We start from the raw sequence: 17596 nt of genomic DNA, 5'->3' as shown, positions 1-17596 counted from the left end.
GACTTGCTGCACACTATCCTGATTTAGGAATACAACACCTGCCACACATCAAGGGCCCTACTTGAAGAAGGCCTACAAGGACATGGGCATAACTCCCTCTGTCCGAAGACCCACAATGCTCGCAAGTCTTGGGAGGATAGCTCAGGGGCAACGTGCTCGCCTTAGAAGCAAGACGACATGGAGCAACACAGGTTCGATCCCTGGGTCAGCGCTTAGAAACCTCTGAGTATTAAGCGTGTTATAAATAACCTATCATAACAAATATGCATGGATCTAGGTCCATAGCTAGGAGGTGTGAGGACATAGTAATTATTTGGCCACAGTGAATGCAAACATTCATTATGTGCCAATATAAGAAAATGAGCATACCCAAAAGGATATGCATCTCTTGCACACAGCTATGGCACTGGTAATGTGCACACATAATGAATGTACTGAAGCAACCCAGCTGGAACAGCTAATGGGGGGAAAACTTTGACAACTACCTGGCAGGGGAGTATCTTATCAAGGTCAACATTTTGCTCACATTCATTCTACTGACGTGGAGCGTGTGAACTGGAGTAGGCCTTGGGAACTAGTTGCTGAGACGTGATGCCTGCCATTGCACGTATATAGATTTTGAGGCACTGACCTTCCTCCCGCCATTGAAGATATGTAGACTCTGCTCACGCCCTCAATTGGTGCTTGGTTAGGGACGGTTACAGGCTCCCATAAGCAAGAAGAGACCAGCCAGAATCATGAGCATGGACAATGAGTAATCGTCATCAAACAGTTTTTGCATTGGGCAACTGCTTTTTTGTTGTACGTTCCAGCTTCTGGTAAGAATCTAGCATGTGCTCTAACAGTTCATAGACACCTGCCTGACCATCAGTCACTGTAAAATACCCCACATCGTCCAAGGAGGGGCGAAATCCATGAAATGCTGTGGGAGAATCCCCCTTTATGGCTACTGTACAATATGTAGTGTCGCCTTCTCCATCATCCGTGTCTGCTGAAGATTACCCACAGGCACCTAGGTCTGGCCTGGCCAACAGTGCCACCTCTTTGAGACTGGACACAGCACACAATTACAGAGAAGAGATGGCACGGATACACTGTTATCTAGGTGAGGTACTGAACTCATTATCGGATGACAGGTATGAGGAAGAGGGTCACTGGCATAATAAGTCCTCATTTAACCTATGAATCTATGGCCCTAGTGGTATATCCTATGTGTTGGTGTCATGGCATCTGCATGTCTGTATGTAATTCTTTTCCCATGTTGTACAGATTTGTGACAGAGCAGCCATACTTTGAGTCTTGATATACCACCCAGCCTTCACATAGAGAAAGCTATTGTGGGACTCGTAGTGTCATATCCATTTGCCCACAGGACATTTCATTTTTCAGTTCAAGATAATTGAAATCAGGCAATGCAACATGGAACCTTACCATTGCAGCCAGTTGGTGCAGCAGAGTCTCATATAGACGCACACAGTGGCTTGCGCCTGTTGCTTTTAATCCTTATTTCTATTTTTGTGGGGTAGACGATTTTAGTCCCAACACGGGAAAGAGGTTCACGCTATGAATATTGTACTAGGCCATGATGCGGCTGTGCTAGATGCAATGTTGCAACTAAATATGTGTTTAGTGTAGTTAAAAGAATTGACATGAGTTTTACTTTGTGTTTTACTTGGATACATTTTAGAGTTACAGTAGGCAACAACATGAGTAGCAGTAGCCTGGATACAATATATTGTGCAATGTACAATTTGTTGCATTGAGAAATATGTAGTGGGGAGCTTTATGCATGGGATAGAGGAGTTCATTGAAGGGGCAACTAACGTGAGAATTCAACAATGGTTTAGATTGCAGACACATTTAGGACGTTGGGAAATATGGGTTCATTGTGGGTACATGACGATATTGCCGAATGCCACAGAGTCCCTGGATTCGCAGGAATGTTTTTTTTTGCCTTGTTTGGATAGTTCGATGGTCTTGGTCATGGAAAGAGGTAGGAAGTGAACTTCATATGGGCAGTTGGGATTAACATCGCAAAGGGCTGAAGGCAAGAATGGAATGGAAAGCCATTTGTTAGATTTGTATGGCCGGATTGGGTTCTTAGATACAAAGGGTCATTTTCCTGAGAGCACAACTGCTTGTTTTTTGGCGACCAGAAAGGTCTGGTACATGGATGGTTAAATTGAGAGCTGATGGTTTATGGGCTTTCAGGGAAATAAGCCGAAGGCTGCATGGTTTGAAGTGGCAGACACAAATAGGATTACGTGAAAGAATGCATGGAAAATAATATGGAACACCGGGGGGAAAAGGTTTTTACTGCTGCTTCAAAGGAGTATTTAATTATTTCTTGCATTCTCCTTGCCTTGAAATGTTTATGAACAGCCTTGGACAATCACCATCTAGGTTAATGGCTTTCCATCACATGGTCTGAATAATAAACTGAGTTATTCATGAATGATAAATGTATTATGTGGAGTGCATCATAACTGACTATGAAAGAAGATCACATGTCAAATGGGTTGTACTTTGTGAATGTATCCAATGGGGTTTTAGAGCTAGGGGGATTGCATTACTTGTATTACATTTAGGCAATGGGGTTGGGGAATTAATTTATAACAAACTATGTGTTATTATGTAAATTAACTGTGTATATAAATAGAAACTTTTTTGTCATTTGGAGAAAATTGGATTCATTTTCAGCTCTAAGGAACTGACCAGCACCTCCCGGTTGTTAGCATGCAATAAACTTACTTTCCTGACAAGGTGCATTCATTTCTTCGTGGAAGCTGTACGTTTGCATTGGAAGATTTGAGTCACTTAATTACAGTTTCATATGTCAAGTTCCCTGTAATCCTTGTCCATTGTCATTGACTTCATGCATATACCTCTTGTATGTTCGGATGAGTGCTAACCCGCTAATTGTACATGCAGGACTCACATTTTTGTATGTTGGGCAGCTTGGAAAAGTGGGTACCTCAATTCTGGTTGTGGCCAGTCTACAAGGCTTTATATGTAGATACAGATGTGTGACATAGCTATGCATTAAGAAGACCTATGTATTGAAACTGTAGCTAATACACTTGCTAGGTAATTCAGTAGAGAATGGTTTTGTTTTTTTGTCTCTGGCCCTAAGCATGTGTGGGTCCACGTCTCAGGAATGACACATGTTTTCCAGGGGTGACTGTGCAAGCCAGTGGCTGGGACAAACACATTTGTGTAACCCAGTTTCAATTGGGTGTACAGCGATAGCTGACAGTGGTCAAGACAGGACACAATGAGTGCTAATGTAGACAACCAAAGTTGACTTGTCTTGTCTTTTCTAGCATCTCTGAGGTGTACATTTATAGGGCTGTCAGGGCAGGCAACATATTGAGATGCCACTTATAGTAGGGTTAGTTGACCATGGATAAGATACAAACTTGCATGTTTACCCACAGATTTTAGAGTACATTTGGAGGTGTGTTGCAAAGGTTTTTGTAGGCCACACATATACCTAGGCTGCTGCGTGCCACTTGGCCATTGTGATTTGTAGTCTGTCATGAACATGATAGAGCCAGGCCTGACATCCTTTCTTATCCTCAGGGCTACATATCCCTTAATCCTCACATTTGCAGATTCTGGGTAACCATCATGGTAATTTCGGTGTAGCAATATATGGAGAGACCACCTTAACATCAGGAATTCCCCACTCCCCATTCAAGGTGCCACACAATAAATCATATATCTAGTTCAAACTAACCCTGTGGATGATTAATGTAGATCCAGATAGATCATCGCCCGTGCCAACAATGAGCCAAGAACCAAGCTGGGGTACAGAAAGAGTATGTATTTATTGAAATTATAGTTTCAATGAATATTTGCACCAAATGATCACATATGCCACCTTCTCTGTGTCATAAAACAAAGATTCAATACAAAAAATTACTTTAGGGAACACTACAGTTGAATTAAACTTTTTTCCATGGAACACAGGCTAAATGACTTATCCCATTAACCCCTTTTATGTCAAAATTAAAAAATACTTTGGGACATTACTAGATCATGAGCTTAGCATTTCTTGATAAGGGTTACATTTAAAACAACTGCAACATGTTCAATGTTAAAGGCAATTTCAGACATGCAGCGCTGTGAAATTGTCTACCCAGATATCGAATTTAATAAGTCACCAGCTCCCCAACGTTCAGCTTCATCACATTATTGGAGAAGCTAGACACATATTTCTGATTGTTACAGAGTTTCCAAAAATCAAGCTTAGATACAAATGATATCAACACAACAGCCTCGTAATAAGATTTAAAATGACGCTGGAAAGGCCTTGGTGCAACTTACCATTGCTGAGAAAATGAACAATTATGATAGTCTATTTAAACTAATGGAAATCTTCAACATGTATGCAGATCTTAACTTTCATTTCACAGTTCTCTTATGTTTCAGTTTTCATTTCTTGTTTAAGGCATCTGCTCCAGTCAGCTCTCCTAGTTTTGACTTTGCCTGCAATCATCCCATCAGCCTTTGTTCTCTTGCGGCTAATGGTCATCCTGCTGTTTATCTTAGAGACCAGACCCTCAATAATTTCCTTAATCACTGCTTGAGTGTTCTGACTGTTCTCAGGAAATCAAACCTCATACATTCCCTGGGCCCAAAAGACCCTTTAAATGTTACATCAGAAAGAAAATACAGCCTTTTGAATCTGTTGATTTATTTTTAATGTGAAGCCTTGTATTAATTTCTAATAACTTGCACATCTCTATCACTGTTAAAGGCCCTTCTCTTAATATGTTCATGTTGGCCAGAAAACGGTTTTCTGCATGTCTCTAGCGCCTACACGCTTTCGGGCATTAGTGTGCGCTTTATATGTTTTTAAATAAATAAATGAATTTCCAGCTGCGAAATGTACATGAAAAGCCCTTTTGAATCAGTGTATTTATTTTGCACACAGCATTTTTTTAATGGCGCAGCTGAAAGTGAATCACTACTATTCATTTTGTCTTTCGCAATGTGCATTTTCAATTCCTTTCTGCAGTCTGGTTTTATTTTTCACATACTCCTGGTTTCAAAAACACAAACTGTGCATTCACCAGGCACCTTGGCTGTGTTAAAGTTTGAAGGCCAACTATTCATTCTATCAGTGTGCCTTTCCATGACAAAAGATGTTTCTTCACATTTTGGGGCTGTCATTAAAACCCACAGCGTTCTGCCAAATTATGGACACAGATGCTTACTGCCCACTTTACTGCTTTGAATATAGTTGCAGGATAATATGGTCCAACGGCCATCGATGGTTAGGAGAAGATTATGATGTGTCATGGTCCTCTGGTGCATCCTTTAATAAGCAAAGCAATATGGTGTCTGTTCCCTCTTGGCAGCTAGTGTGACATTGCCTATTATAAGTGTTGCTACCAAAGACCTGTACCCATTTTCATCTGCACATTCTGCAAGCACATTTGCAATTTCATCAGACATAACGCTGAGATGATTGTGCAACCCTCCATGTCCTTAGGCAATCTTTCATTTCTGTCCATAGGGCATTGTAGTCATACTGCCAAGGCCCCTGAGTACACTGGAGAGCCAGGCTTTGGATGCACTTTCGGGCCCTCTGTCCTCTTGCACACATGCTATTTTACCCATTGTCCGTATCCGATTCCTTGGCATGCTCCTCATGCACCACTGTCAGTACTTTGAGACAAGGTGTTTTTTGTTGGAATTCACGTACTGTGCTATGAGAAAACACATTGACATACAGCACAAGAAGTCTGCAAAACAGCAGGAAATAGATTCAGGAGATCAGAGCAGGCAGTGTTACAGTATGTTCCAAGGGGAGGCTTACAGAGCGTAGCATTGTAGCCATGTGGCATGGTTGTCATGCTGAATGGTAAGGGCTCGCACAGTGCTAGTGAATGGTGCTGGGGTCCATCTTTGTTTCATGAATTAGCTGACACTATGAAGATCCCAACACTGTAGCTTCTGTGGAGAGGGTCAGTACATTTTCAATCCAGCCTTCCTGCATGTTTAATCATTATTCATTTGCTTGGATTGTCACATGATGTGCAATACGCACTTCTGTGACTACTAGTCCCAGACTGCGTAACATCATGGACACGGAACAGAGACCTTACTACACATGTCCAGTGGTAACGCAATCATTTTGTTGTGTGTAGGTGCTGCTGTGTGATGGACTTTGTCAATAATGTTGATGTAAAAAATGTGGTATGTTGTGCTTTTATCGTGGTCTTCTGATGTCACTAGTGACATCGACATGTAACTTTGGCGACTTCTAGCCCTTTTCAAGTTCAACAGGGATAGTTATGCCCCTTTTATTGGCACATTACTGAGTATGTCACATGGCATTCTATTAAGTGGCACTGAACAACATCCTAGAACCACAGAGTGTGGAGATTTCTTTTCGTGGATCCATATTCGTCCACCAAGACACATGGACAGCCAGGCTTCTTATGAGTTTACAGCTGTCCGTTGTTTGGCGTGCAGTTGTGGTGTGTTTGTTTCATATATGGCATCCATTAAGGAACACATACACAGATTGTGATGATGATAATAGGGTTGCAGCATCATGTTTTCAGTCACATGTTGCTGCAAAGTTGAAGACGTACAACTTGAGTAATATAGTGACATGTTCATGTTAATGCACATGTTTTGGGGAGTGTTCAGTTGGCAACAACATTTTTTTAACATGTTTTTATTGGGTATTTATAATGCGCCTATACACAATGTGTTCTGAGGCGCAACCAGATAAGAAGGTGGGGAAACAGGAAGGACACAACAAAATGATCCTACTAGGCCTTGTGACATTCGGATCGTGAAAGTGCAGTAAAGAGAAGTGCAGAGGAGAGGGGTCTGGGGAGAGTGCCGATCCGGGTGGAATGGCCTGTGAGAAAAAGCGAATGCCAGGGGAGGCCAGGTGGACAGAGCCAAAGGAAGCAGAGAAGGCAGGGGAAGGAAGATCCACAAGCTAAGTGCAATGTAAGGGGCATGAAGGGCTACAAGGGTACAGGTCCCGCCAGATTAGTGCGGGGGGAGGGGCCTGGGATCGAAAGTGCAAGTTAGGGGGGGGTCAGGAGAGACCAAGTGCAGGGTTAGACTGCACTAGGGGGGCCTGGTGCCCTGTAAGACTCTGAAGGAACCAGGCAGCCAGTCAAGAGGCAGATTGAGACGTTAGCAGGGGAGGGGGAGAGGAAAGGAAAAAGAGAAAATGAAGGTCTGCAGAAGCTTCCAGAACTTGAGGTGATAAATCTGAAGTCTGGGAGGGTCAGGGAGGCCATTCCAGAGGGAGGTACCTATGGAGGAGAGATTCTACCCCCCCACTCTCTGCTTGGAGAAGCGTGTGATCTGTAGAGAGTTTGAGCTAGATTACCAAAGGGCTCTAGCAGGGAAGTATTTAGGGAGGAAGAGTTGGTTGTAGCAGGGTCCCAGGACCCAGAAAGCCTTGTGGATGATGCAGAGGGTCTTGAACCTGATCCTCGCAGCAACCGGGAGGCAGCGAAGAGATTTTAGGTCTAGAGAGATGCGGTCCCTGGGCTTGAGGCCAAGAATAGGTTGTGCAGTCCTGTTCTGGACTAGTTAAAGGGGACGAAGGGAGGAATTAGGCAGATTGAGGAAGATACTGTTGCAGTAGTCCAGTCTTGAGAGGACCAGAGCTCTAGAGACATTGAGTTTCTGGGGGAAAGTGAGGAAAGGGAGAATGCCTCTGAGGAGGTGCAGCTGAAAGTGGGCCTTCCTGGTAAGGTCTGTGCTGTGAGGAGAGAAGGAGAGAGAAGAGTCAAAGAAGACACCAAGGTTTATTGCCTCACAGAAGGGTGAAGGGAGGGAGCCCCTAGAGGGCAGCCAGAGTGCAGGAGAGTAAGAGGGAGCAGGGGTCCCAATGAGAAGGATCTCTGTCTTACTGGCATTAAGGCAGAGATAGTTAGCAGTGTACAATGCCTGAATAGCAGACAGGCAGTCAGGAATGAGTGAAGCTTGAAGGAGAGCTGTGTGTGATCCACATAACACTGGAAGTTAGGAGAGAAGCTGGAGATCAGATGGGCTAGAGGGGCCAGACAGATGTTGAAAAGCCAAGGCGAGAGTATAGAGGGACACCTCAGGTGGAGAGTGAGATGGTGGAGAGAAAAGGGCCCAGTTGAATCTGGGAGAGTGGGTCCGAGAGGAAGGAGGTCAACCAGTCCAGAGCTAGGTCTTTGATGCCAAGGGTATCACTGAGCCGATTTTGTAAGGGTGGCATGGTTGACAGTATCAAAGGCAGAGGAAAGGCCAAGAAGTATGAGAATGGAAGGGGAGCTGGAATTGAGATTGGAGAGCAAGTCTTCATGGGTGTTCAGGAGAGCAGTTTCTGTGCCTCTGCCAGCTCTGAAGCCAGACTGGCGGCCGTGGAGATAATCAACCGAATCAGTGTGGCGAGTTTCTCCAAGAGTTTAACCAGTAAGGGTAATGGAGATAGGGCAGTTGTTTGACACAGGAAGCATCAGTAGAAGGCTTTTTGAGGAGAAGGTGCACAAGGGAGTGCTTGAGGAGAGAGGGGAAGGATTCAGTGGCAAAGGAGTGATTGCAGAAATCGCCCAAGGCTGGAGCAAGGGAGACAATGTTGTCCTTGATAGTTTACAATGTGTATCTTATGTATAGGGTAAAATGCTGTCCTCAGCCTGTGGTACGTGGCCACTGTGGCATAGACATGTCTTGAATCGAGTGGGTGTAGATAATGCCCAACTTGACAGATGGCACCTCAAGCACAAAAAAGGTATTTTCTAAGCCATGACTGTGCGTCAGTGCCATACCGCTTTGTTTGTCATGGTGCACTGCTGCAGTCGGCATGGGCAGTCTGTCCGGGAGGGCCCGACCGGCACCAGAGCCTTCCCTGACTATACTAATATTCTAAAGAGGGCCTGAGCTGCTTCTGTTTACAAGACCCGCTTTTATGTTTGTCCGAGTGACGACACGTGTCACCTCTCAACCTCCTGCTACGACGCCCAAAAGACAAATACTCCCCTTGCAGCAGCCCATCAGACTCTGTGAGCCCTGCAAGTACTGCTTATCACTTTCTTTCTTCTAGCAAAGGATTTAAAGGGTGGAGTGATTTACAAGTGGTGGCTCATTTAAGAGGCCATTGTTTTGAAAAAGATGTTATTGATGGCTCATTTAAGAGACTATTGTTTTGGAAAAGGCATTCTTAACTTTTGTGTGTTAAGAACTGTAGAGGGAAATTTTTATTTTGAAAAACGGACACAAAATACCAGATAGCTACATCAATCTGTGCCCTCCCCAGGACAATTACATACATCACATAGAGATGTTTTAAACTATCTGCCATATTTTCACAAGTTCATATTTAACACACCAAAATGCATTTGTTTTTTGTAGAATATAGCATTTATCCTCATATTATATATAAAGTATGTCTTTGTCAAAGATTGAAATAAAAACAGGTATGCTTTTCACACATTACCTGTTATTGTTAGAGTCTTTATGTCTTGAAAGTACATTTTCAAAAACCACAGGCAATTTCTTTGCGGTCTACTGAATTGCATTCTGGTATTTGTAGTCTTCAATTCAAGGTGGGGGGATCAATGGCACAATTGTACACTTTTTGCCTAGCATAAGGTCTAAACATATAACATCTCAGCAACAGTTTCCTAAACTGCTAAATTGTCTTTGATGTATTCTACAATAGGATCCCCCGCAACTCACGTGCCCGCAAAACAGATTTGGCCTGCCCATCCCCAACAATCAAATCTCAGAGGGTACATTGATGATACCCCTCCCCATTTTGAAGTGATCAGCACTTGCTAATTTAGGAAAGGCCCAGCAGGAAAGGAGACAGAAGCTCTGCAACAACCAGTGATTTAGATGAGCACAGCAAGACAGGATGCAACTGCACCCCTGCCACCATGAACTCAGCACATATGCATATATTATTGAGCCCCCCAATTGGTGTGTAGGCCCTGTTAATTTTGTTAACATTTGAAGACCTGCAAAATTGCTTACTTCTCTGCCTCAAGACTTCACAGCTAAATAGGGTGTATTGCACTATAAGGCAAACCTGCAGTAGAGGCAACCTGCCCTGGCTGCCCCATGGCCAATCCCTGGCCTCATGTGACATAATTGGAACCTGCTTAGAGTATATTTCTTTTTCCTGTCAAAATAATAGTTAACTGTAGCTTCTGAAATAAAAACATATTGCTAGTTTGGACAGTATGGCCAAACATATACACAATAAAAATAAAAACAGCTGTGAAACTGCTGCAAAAATCAATCATCATATGTTTGCACTGCCTTCCACTGTCAGATGGTGTTTTCAAAGAAAAGTTTTGAAAGGAACTTTATAAAACAATATTGCTATCAATTACACCTGGGAAGAGATGTGTTGAAGTGCATGAATTGCAGATTGGTCTCAAATCTCAGTTTCACCACATAACCAAAGTGTGTGCTCCCGAGTAAATCCTTTTATCTCACTATGCTTGATCTGCCAAAATTAGAGGCCTATACAAGTTATTCAACCTGCACTGTCTGATTCACCAAAAAGCCGCACTCCTGATATCGTCACACAGGTAAATGTTAACAGCGACAATTCCTATGCTATACTTCAGTTTGTTTGTCTACTGCTTTACTGGTCGCAATGTGTTTTTAATGCAACTTCCCATGTTACCTTTGCATATAAATGGCTCATTCTATGATCTCATTTTCTGTAATATCACTGATGTCACTATTTATGCAAATAAGGGGGCCCCACACAACGTTTGCCACCATGGCTCTGAAAATCCTAGGCCAGCCCTGGCTGCAGTCTCAAGCCCACAGCAGTTATGCTTTTTGGCTGTCTATAGTTTTCACTCGGCCAACAAGCCACAATATCTGTGTTGATTTTCATTGAGAGGGTCTTTTGGGGGCAGTGCTGTCAGTCCTGCAGTGGGGCTGCCTGGTGATAGTCCGCAGGGACACATCAAGGAGCAATGACATATGCACGTGCAATGCTGCAAAGTAGGTCCCACCAGGCCAAGATCGTTTATTTCATCCAGGCTTTTTTGCTTGGAGAGAGTCATTTACTCCATTTAGTGAGATGGCAATGTCTTGCACATGCATGTAAGAGTGCTGAGGGTTGGCGGTTTGCAGGAAAGCCATGTTTGAGGATCTCAGCTTCATCCTATGCATTGGTGTGTTGAAACAGTACCTTTCAGAATTTCTTATTTGTATTTTTTTTTTAAATGGTCACATGTTTTTTGTGTGTAACTTAAGATCGGCATATGGCCAAAGGATTTCCTGACACCTTTCGGTGAATATGGCACGTCTGTTGATGAATCGACCCATACCTAACATGCTACCTTTGTCATGGCCACACACAATGCAGGTTTTGATACATTTTTCTGCACTATGCATACACTTTCAAAGTCTCAGAGATTTCATTAGATGGAGAAAAGGGAAATGAGTAGCAAAGACACACACACACACACACACACCGGGCGGTTCGTCCTCATTTAGAACGCCATTGGCTAAAGCAATAGTATACAAGAAATGCAAACCTTTCTTTGGTTTTTCCATGGCTTAAGTCATGCTTAGACATAGTTTGTATTGTAACAAAGCAGCTTGTTTATTGTCCCACGGTGTGGTGGTGGGATTGTTGTATTTTAGAACCATTAGATTGGGTGTTACTTTCATTAATCAAACAATCTGAAATAAATGACAGCAACAATCTTGCTTTGGGAAGGGAAAATAAAATACCTATAATGTGTGTGGCCTCAGGAAAACATTCTTACAACTTCCCCATGGAGGATCAGGGAGAGGATAGCAACTTCACTGCGAACCAGGCAGCAGAATTCTGGCTGAAGATGGTAGAATAATTACTCTGCCTGATTTTGGTTTTTATACATGGCCTGACTTAACTATTGCACAACTCCCCACACCTGAATTTAAGGAGACCGAGGGTATATCGAACAGCAGAAGAGCTGGGTCCATGAGGCGCAAAAGATAACAACCCGGGAATGCAGGGAAGCAACCTGTCAGCACATCAGAGATTTTATTGGCCTATAACACCCATTATCCACAATATAAAAGGAGGCAGAAGTCTGCTAACTGTGTGGAAGAGACCAGCATTTCAGAAGAGGGAGCTTGTGATAGAAGGAGGAACAGGAAGGGAGAGCAAAACAAATGCTGGTTAGGCTAGGAAGGCCAACTGGGAGCACAGCCAGTGAATAGGGGGTGTCTATAATAAGGAAAACACAAAGATGCCAGATTAAGACCCCAGGCTAGAGTAGGGTGGGGTTGTAGACCTGGCTCAGGGACTAGCAGAGTCCAGGCAGATGTTAGTAGAGGAGGTGATGAAGGAAGTCAGGGGTGCTATAACCCTAAAGTATGTCAAGTGAATCAGGGGCACAATATCCCTAGCACCAGAAGGTGAGAGCAGAGTAATGAGGTTCGACCTCAGACAACGGTGGCAGTGGGTAAGTCATCAGCAACACCGCAACAAAGCTACAGTTAGCATCATGGAAGTTTTGGAGAAAATCCTACCTTGAAGTACTCTTACAGGGCAGACGTTACCTACTCACGCTGTCCAAGTGGGTCAATAACACTTGAGAGACCCCTGGGTCAAGAGGGACAACTATCAATGCTGCCTGCGAAGAAGACTACCAAATGCCTGATGGGCCATCTAAACATCCAAGGAAGCAGCACGACAATCATGCAATCGGTCAGGGTCCCTAATGGCAGACCACACTAAGGATAAAGCAGTGTGCTGGGGAAATATCCTTCCCTGAGACTCTGAATGACTTTGTTGGATATTGTATGGGTGTGATCACTCAGGAAGCCTATTTCCTACTACGGGACTCAGGACAACAGGACTTCTAGAGCACAGGAATGCTATATGTTTTGCCAGTTTTTAACTTTAGCGCGCCCCTTTTACTTTTATCTTCTGTTGTAGCCATTCACCAAACTCCATTACCATTAACAAAAACACTGAAACTGATGTTTGGTGTTTGTGTTTTCTCGGGACTCCTTCATGACAGAAGATATTTGTTGTTTGCCGATTTTATGTGTGGGTCTGGCCTGACTGGTGTAGAACTATCGAGCTACATTAGTGACAGTCAGGGAATGCCCACCACGCTTAGTATTGCCTTCCATAGAGCTTGCCCGGTGGTATAACATGATTCCTGTGAATGGGAGTCCCACTTGCTGTAGGACACCGTGGTACCCCCACAAAACTGTATCATGGAATTGTTTTCTCTGCAAGAAGGTGCCCCTGGAGGAGTTGCACAGGATGTCACAAGCCATGGGCAGAAGGATAAACTGCCTCATGCGCCCCCCATTCTTAGGGTCCACTGGCTTTTCAATTTAGTCCTGGCTACTGCTTGGCCTCAGTGCCCTGCAATTCATGTGGCACTGTCTTTGCACAGTGGTATGGCCAGTGACCTGTCTTTAAGGGTAAGGTAACTTTTTTCTGAATATGAGTGTCACTGAAAAAATGGTTAGGTAATACTCGTTTTACAGAAAAGCATAAAAAAGAAAATATTAACAAAACTATCTACAATAAAAGACAGAATATTGCAAATGTACAAAATAAATGGTGAATGTGGGGAGTGTAAGGGAAGCCCCAGAAGCAACTTCTGTGTGGGGTTTAAAGAAAGCCCCAAAATGACATGAACTGATAACAGGTTAGGCCGTTAATGTGAAACACATTGTTCTTATGGTAAGGCACACTGGCGAATGAAAAGCCTGTCTTAAAACTTCAATACTCCTAATGTGCCTAGCAAATCCAAATACAGTTATTTCTGCAGTTGACAAATGCAGAGATGGAAAAGGCACATTGCTGGTGCAGAGACAAAAAGCAGCATTTTCCATTGAAACTGCCACACATGAAATGCGGTGCACCCTACAAATTAAGAGTACAGGTGAAATTAAAGCCATGTCCGTATAATTCATGTTGTGTGACTAAGCGCCACTTTTCAACATAGAAACTGACACCATGAAAAGCAGGGTTTTGCTATCACTGAAACTGCAATGTCCAGTGGCATGTGCATTTTGAAAAAAGGAAAATGGTGCTAAGAATGAATCTCTTATGTTGATAAAATGATCGGTGATGTGTAAACATGTAAAAATAATAGGAAGGCCTCATGTCTAAAGAAAGATATTGAGACATGTGAAATATAGAATTTTGGACAGTGGACTGACTTAAACATGACATTCAAAGCCACCTTCCCCATGACATGTTCTGCTTTGAAGCATGTGCAGAAAAGGAATTTATGGGGTCACAGGACGTCATAGACCATTTATTGAGAGAGATACAAAATCTCTGCAGTTTCCATTAGCCTCAGCTTTGGGCTCCTCAAGAGTGAGTGATCATTTTATTGTGGGCTAAATCAACATTCCAAAACACAGGCTCTGAACGATGTGGTGTCAAGGAAACAGAGACTGAAACTTAAGGAAAATTGTGATAGAAAAGTCAGGATTTGCATATCGGTTTGAACATTTCCATTAGTTTGAATGGACTTTCATAATTTGTCATTTTCTCAGCAATGATAAGTCGCACCGAGTCCGTACCAGTGTCATTTTAAAGCTTGTGATATGTGGATATAATTTGTTTCTTAATGTGATATTTGATATCCCTGTGACAACCTGAGCCGGGTGTCCCCAAACAGCACTTTAAGATGAGTAGCAATAACCTGGAGATGGATGGGGAAGCAGACTTAATTCAATAATCAAGACGACACAAATAGTTTGGCAACGGTTTGTCTGTTTTAATATCAAGAATCTAAACAGGGAGTACAACAAACATCAGCAATCGCTTGATTTTCAGATTCTACTTTCTTCATAAAAAACCTGGGCTCTTATACCCAGGTTTTTTATGCTGGTCATCATTGGCATTTGACCTGCGTCATTACCAACGTCATCCTACGTGGCAAACTACACAAACCTAACAGGAGGAGGGATTGGTTCTAAGTGAATAACTAAGTACAAGCTCTATATCTATGTGGAGTAACTAAAGAAGGTGATAGGATAATTAACATCAGGTTGGGCAACTAAGCCCTCCATTAAAAATGGCCACTACAAATGTCACCAAACGTACCATGTCCCATTGACTACAAAAGCTACAGGACCTCCCACTACATGGTCCCCTACAATTGGTTGGTTTCTAACCCCCATTAGTACTTTTTCACCTATGTTAGCAGCATGCAGACTGAACAACCAGGTGCAGGTGAACTCATCTTAACACCAGTTTCCCACCAATTAAAATATCATCCAGCATCACCTCAATGGTCCAGTGTCAATTAGTGCTTTGAAATTGGCCTTGAGTTTGTACTGTTCTCTGACAATTTCCAAGGATTATGGGCACTAGCCAGCCTCTGTGCGTAGGTGTGATCATCTCGTTCGTCCAACTTCCTTCTATCACGTGACTGGACACCATGAAATTGAGCATTTCATGTATTTGGTTTTATTCTCCAATAGTCCTCTGACGTCTTTTGTTTTTGCTTGACCTCTCTGAACAGGAGCTTCTGTTCTTTCACGTTAATTGTATCCAATGTCAGCCAATTCCAGTCTCATAAGACCTTGGCTTTTTTGGCTCAGTCAAATCCTTGGCTGAGCTTCTATTCTGTTTAATTCAATTGGTTTTCTTAACTGCAACACTGAAATGAGGACTTCTTGCTTTTTCAGTACTGCTTATATACGTAGAGGACACATCCATCCTTTATTTGTCCATATGTTCTTATAGAGGTATATATGTGTATATATATTTTGATGCTTGCCGTAGTCTAACTATTCAAAAGCATGTGGCTAGCTTCATGATTGCTTTGCTGCATGCGTTTCATTGCATCTGCACACGTTTAAACTAAGTATCTTCATCAGGTCTGTTGGCATAAGTCTCTTCATCTTTATCCCAAGATGTCACTTATCCTTGGTACTTTGTTGCTCTGATAAATTGTCTGCCTCTCTGGTCCGGTTATCTTTCTGTACGAGTGCCGATTCGCTCTGTATGACGTCACCATTCATCCTTGTCATTTAGTTTCTTTGCTTCTTCAGGAATCTCGTTTAAATGGCCATAATCTTGTCTTGTGTGTAGGTATGGTTTCCTCAATGGGTACGTCTCCTCCCATATTCTCTTAGATATAGATATTCTTATGGGTACTGCACATAGTCCACACTCTTCTCTTTGCTGGTTTGACTGTTCAGTATACATCACATACTTTGGTTCATACGTTTCCGGCATTGTAGGCGGGGCAATTGGAGTGGGGGTACTTGGCTCCTCCTATACAAACCTAAAAGGTGTTTCTAACTGGCCCAAAAATGTTATAAATCTGAAAGTTGGGGAGCTAATGGCTTATTAAATTTGATATCTGGATCGGAAGTTTCATATGTTCGTTTTTGCATAAAGTATGAAAAATCATAGCTTGCATGTGCAATGACTTGCCAAAACGATAGTCAGTTCCACCTAACCGTCATGCATAGGGGAACATTAATATCTATATATTATAGCATTTATTGGTAAATTATTAAGTGTTGACATATAGGGACTTTTTGAGTGAAAAAGCTGTCGTGTAAAAAACTGTTACTGACAGAAGATGTACATCTTCACTTCAATCATAGAACTCCAAGGGCCTATCAGCAGAGAGGGGATGAATCCTAGGGGAAGGAGAGAACTGTAGAAGTCCAATTAAAATTCAAGGCTATGTGGGTTTATATAATTCCTAGATAGGGCTAGCTCAACCCAAAATCGGTAATATATTTTGAGCCATCTTAATTTGGGGGAAAGGAACTCTATGTTGAGCGTGGTCTCCCAATATATCTTTATAAAGTGGGGACTCAACCAGGATTTCGCCTACTGTCTTTGACTCATGACAAGTACATTGTGACAGACTATTCATTCTGGTGTGACCACATTGAGGTGAATTGAAGGTTTTTATGCTTTGTTAAAGTACCACGATGACTCAACCCCTGAATTCCAGGTAGGTGTGTAGAAAATTAAGATTCTGCAGGGTATCATTGTAAAAAGTAGATAGATTAGAATAGATTTTTGATTTGGCATTGAGTGTGGAAATCAAGCAGGAATAGGTTGATTTTTGTACCTGGGCAAAGGGAGTGATACAAAGATGCAAAAAGCCAGTTTTAAAATGACTGCCATAGAAGTGAGTGATGCCAGGAAGCATGTCCTAGGTAAGCTATTCATTCGAGAAGAATGGCTTGAGGATGAAGCCGGGAACTGGCAAACAAGAATGGTCCAAGAGGTTACCTCAGTGAGCACAGACATTTGGCCTAGAGGTGGGATACTATACAATGCTTTAGAGGCCTTTTACATGACAGGACCGGCCCCCTTAAATCCGTCAGGGCTGATTACGAGGTTCCCTTCGCGAGACCCGGATCAGGCCTCTGGTAAAACCAGACGTCTTTTCCGGGTCCCGTGAGGGAAAGAGGGAGGTAACAACATGACACTTGTAATGTGCCTGTTATTACCTCCCTCCCCATTCCCATTGAGCCCTATGGGGGCTCAGATGGGAATGGGGAATGGTTCCTGCAAGGAGGACTTACCGGGTCCTCCTATGTTGGAATGACCCGGGAAGTCCCCATTGCAGGAACCCGGTAATGGAGCCCGGTTTGGAGGCAGCCATGGAGC

The sequence above is a fragment of the Ambystoma mexicanum genome, chromosome 1p (assembly GCF_040938575.1).
Source record: "Ambystoma mexicanum isolate Mex_15411 chromosome 1p, UKY_AmexF1_1, whole genome shotgun sequence".
In the NCBI taxonomy this organism is placed as follows: domain Eukaryota; kingdom Metazoa; phylum Chordata; class Amphibia; order Caudata; family Ambystomatidae; genus Ambystoma; species Ambystoma mexicanum.
This window is presented reverse-complemented; position numbering follows the sequence as displayed.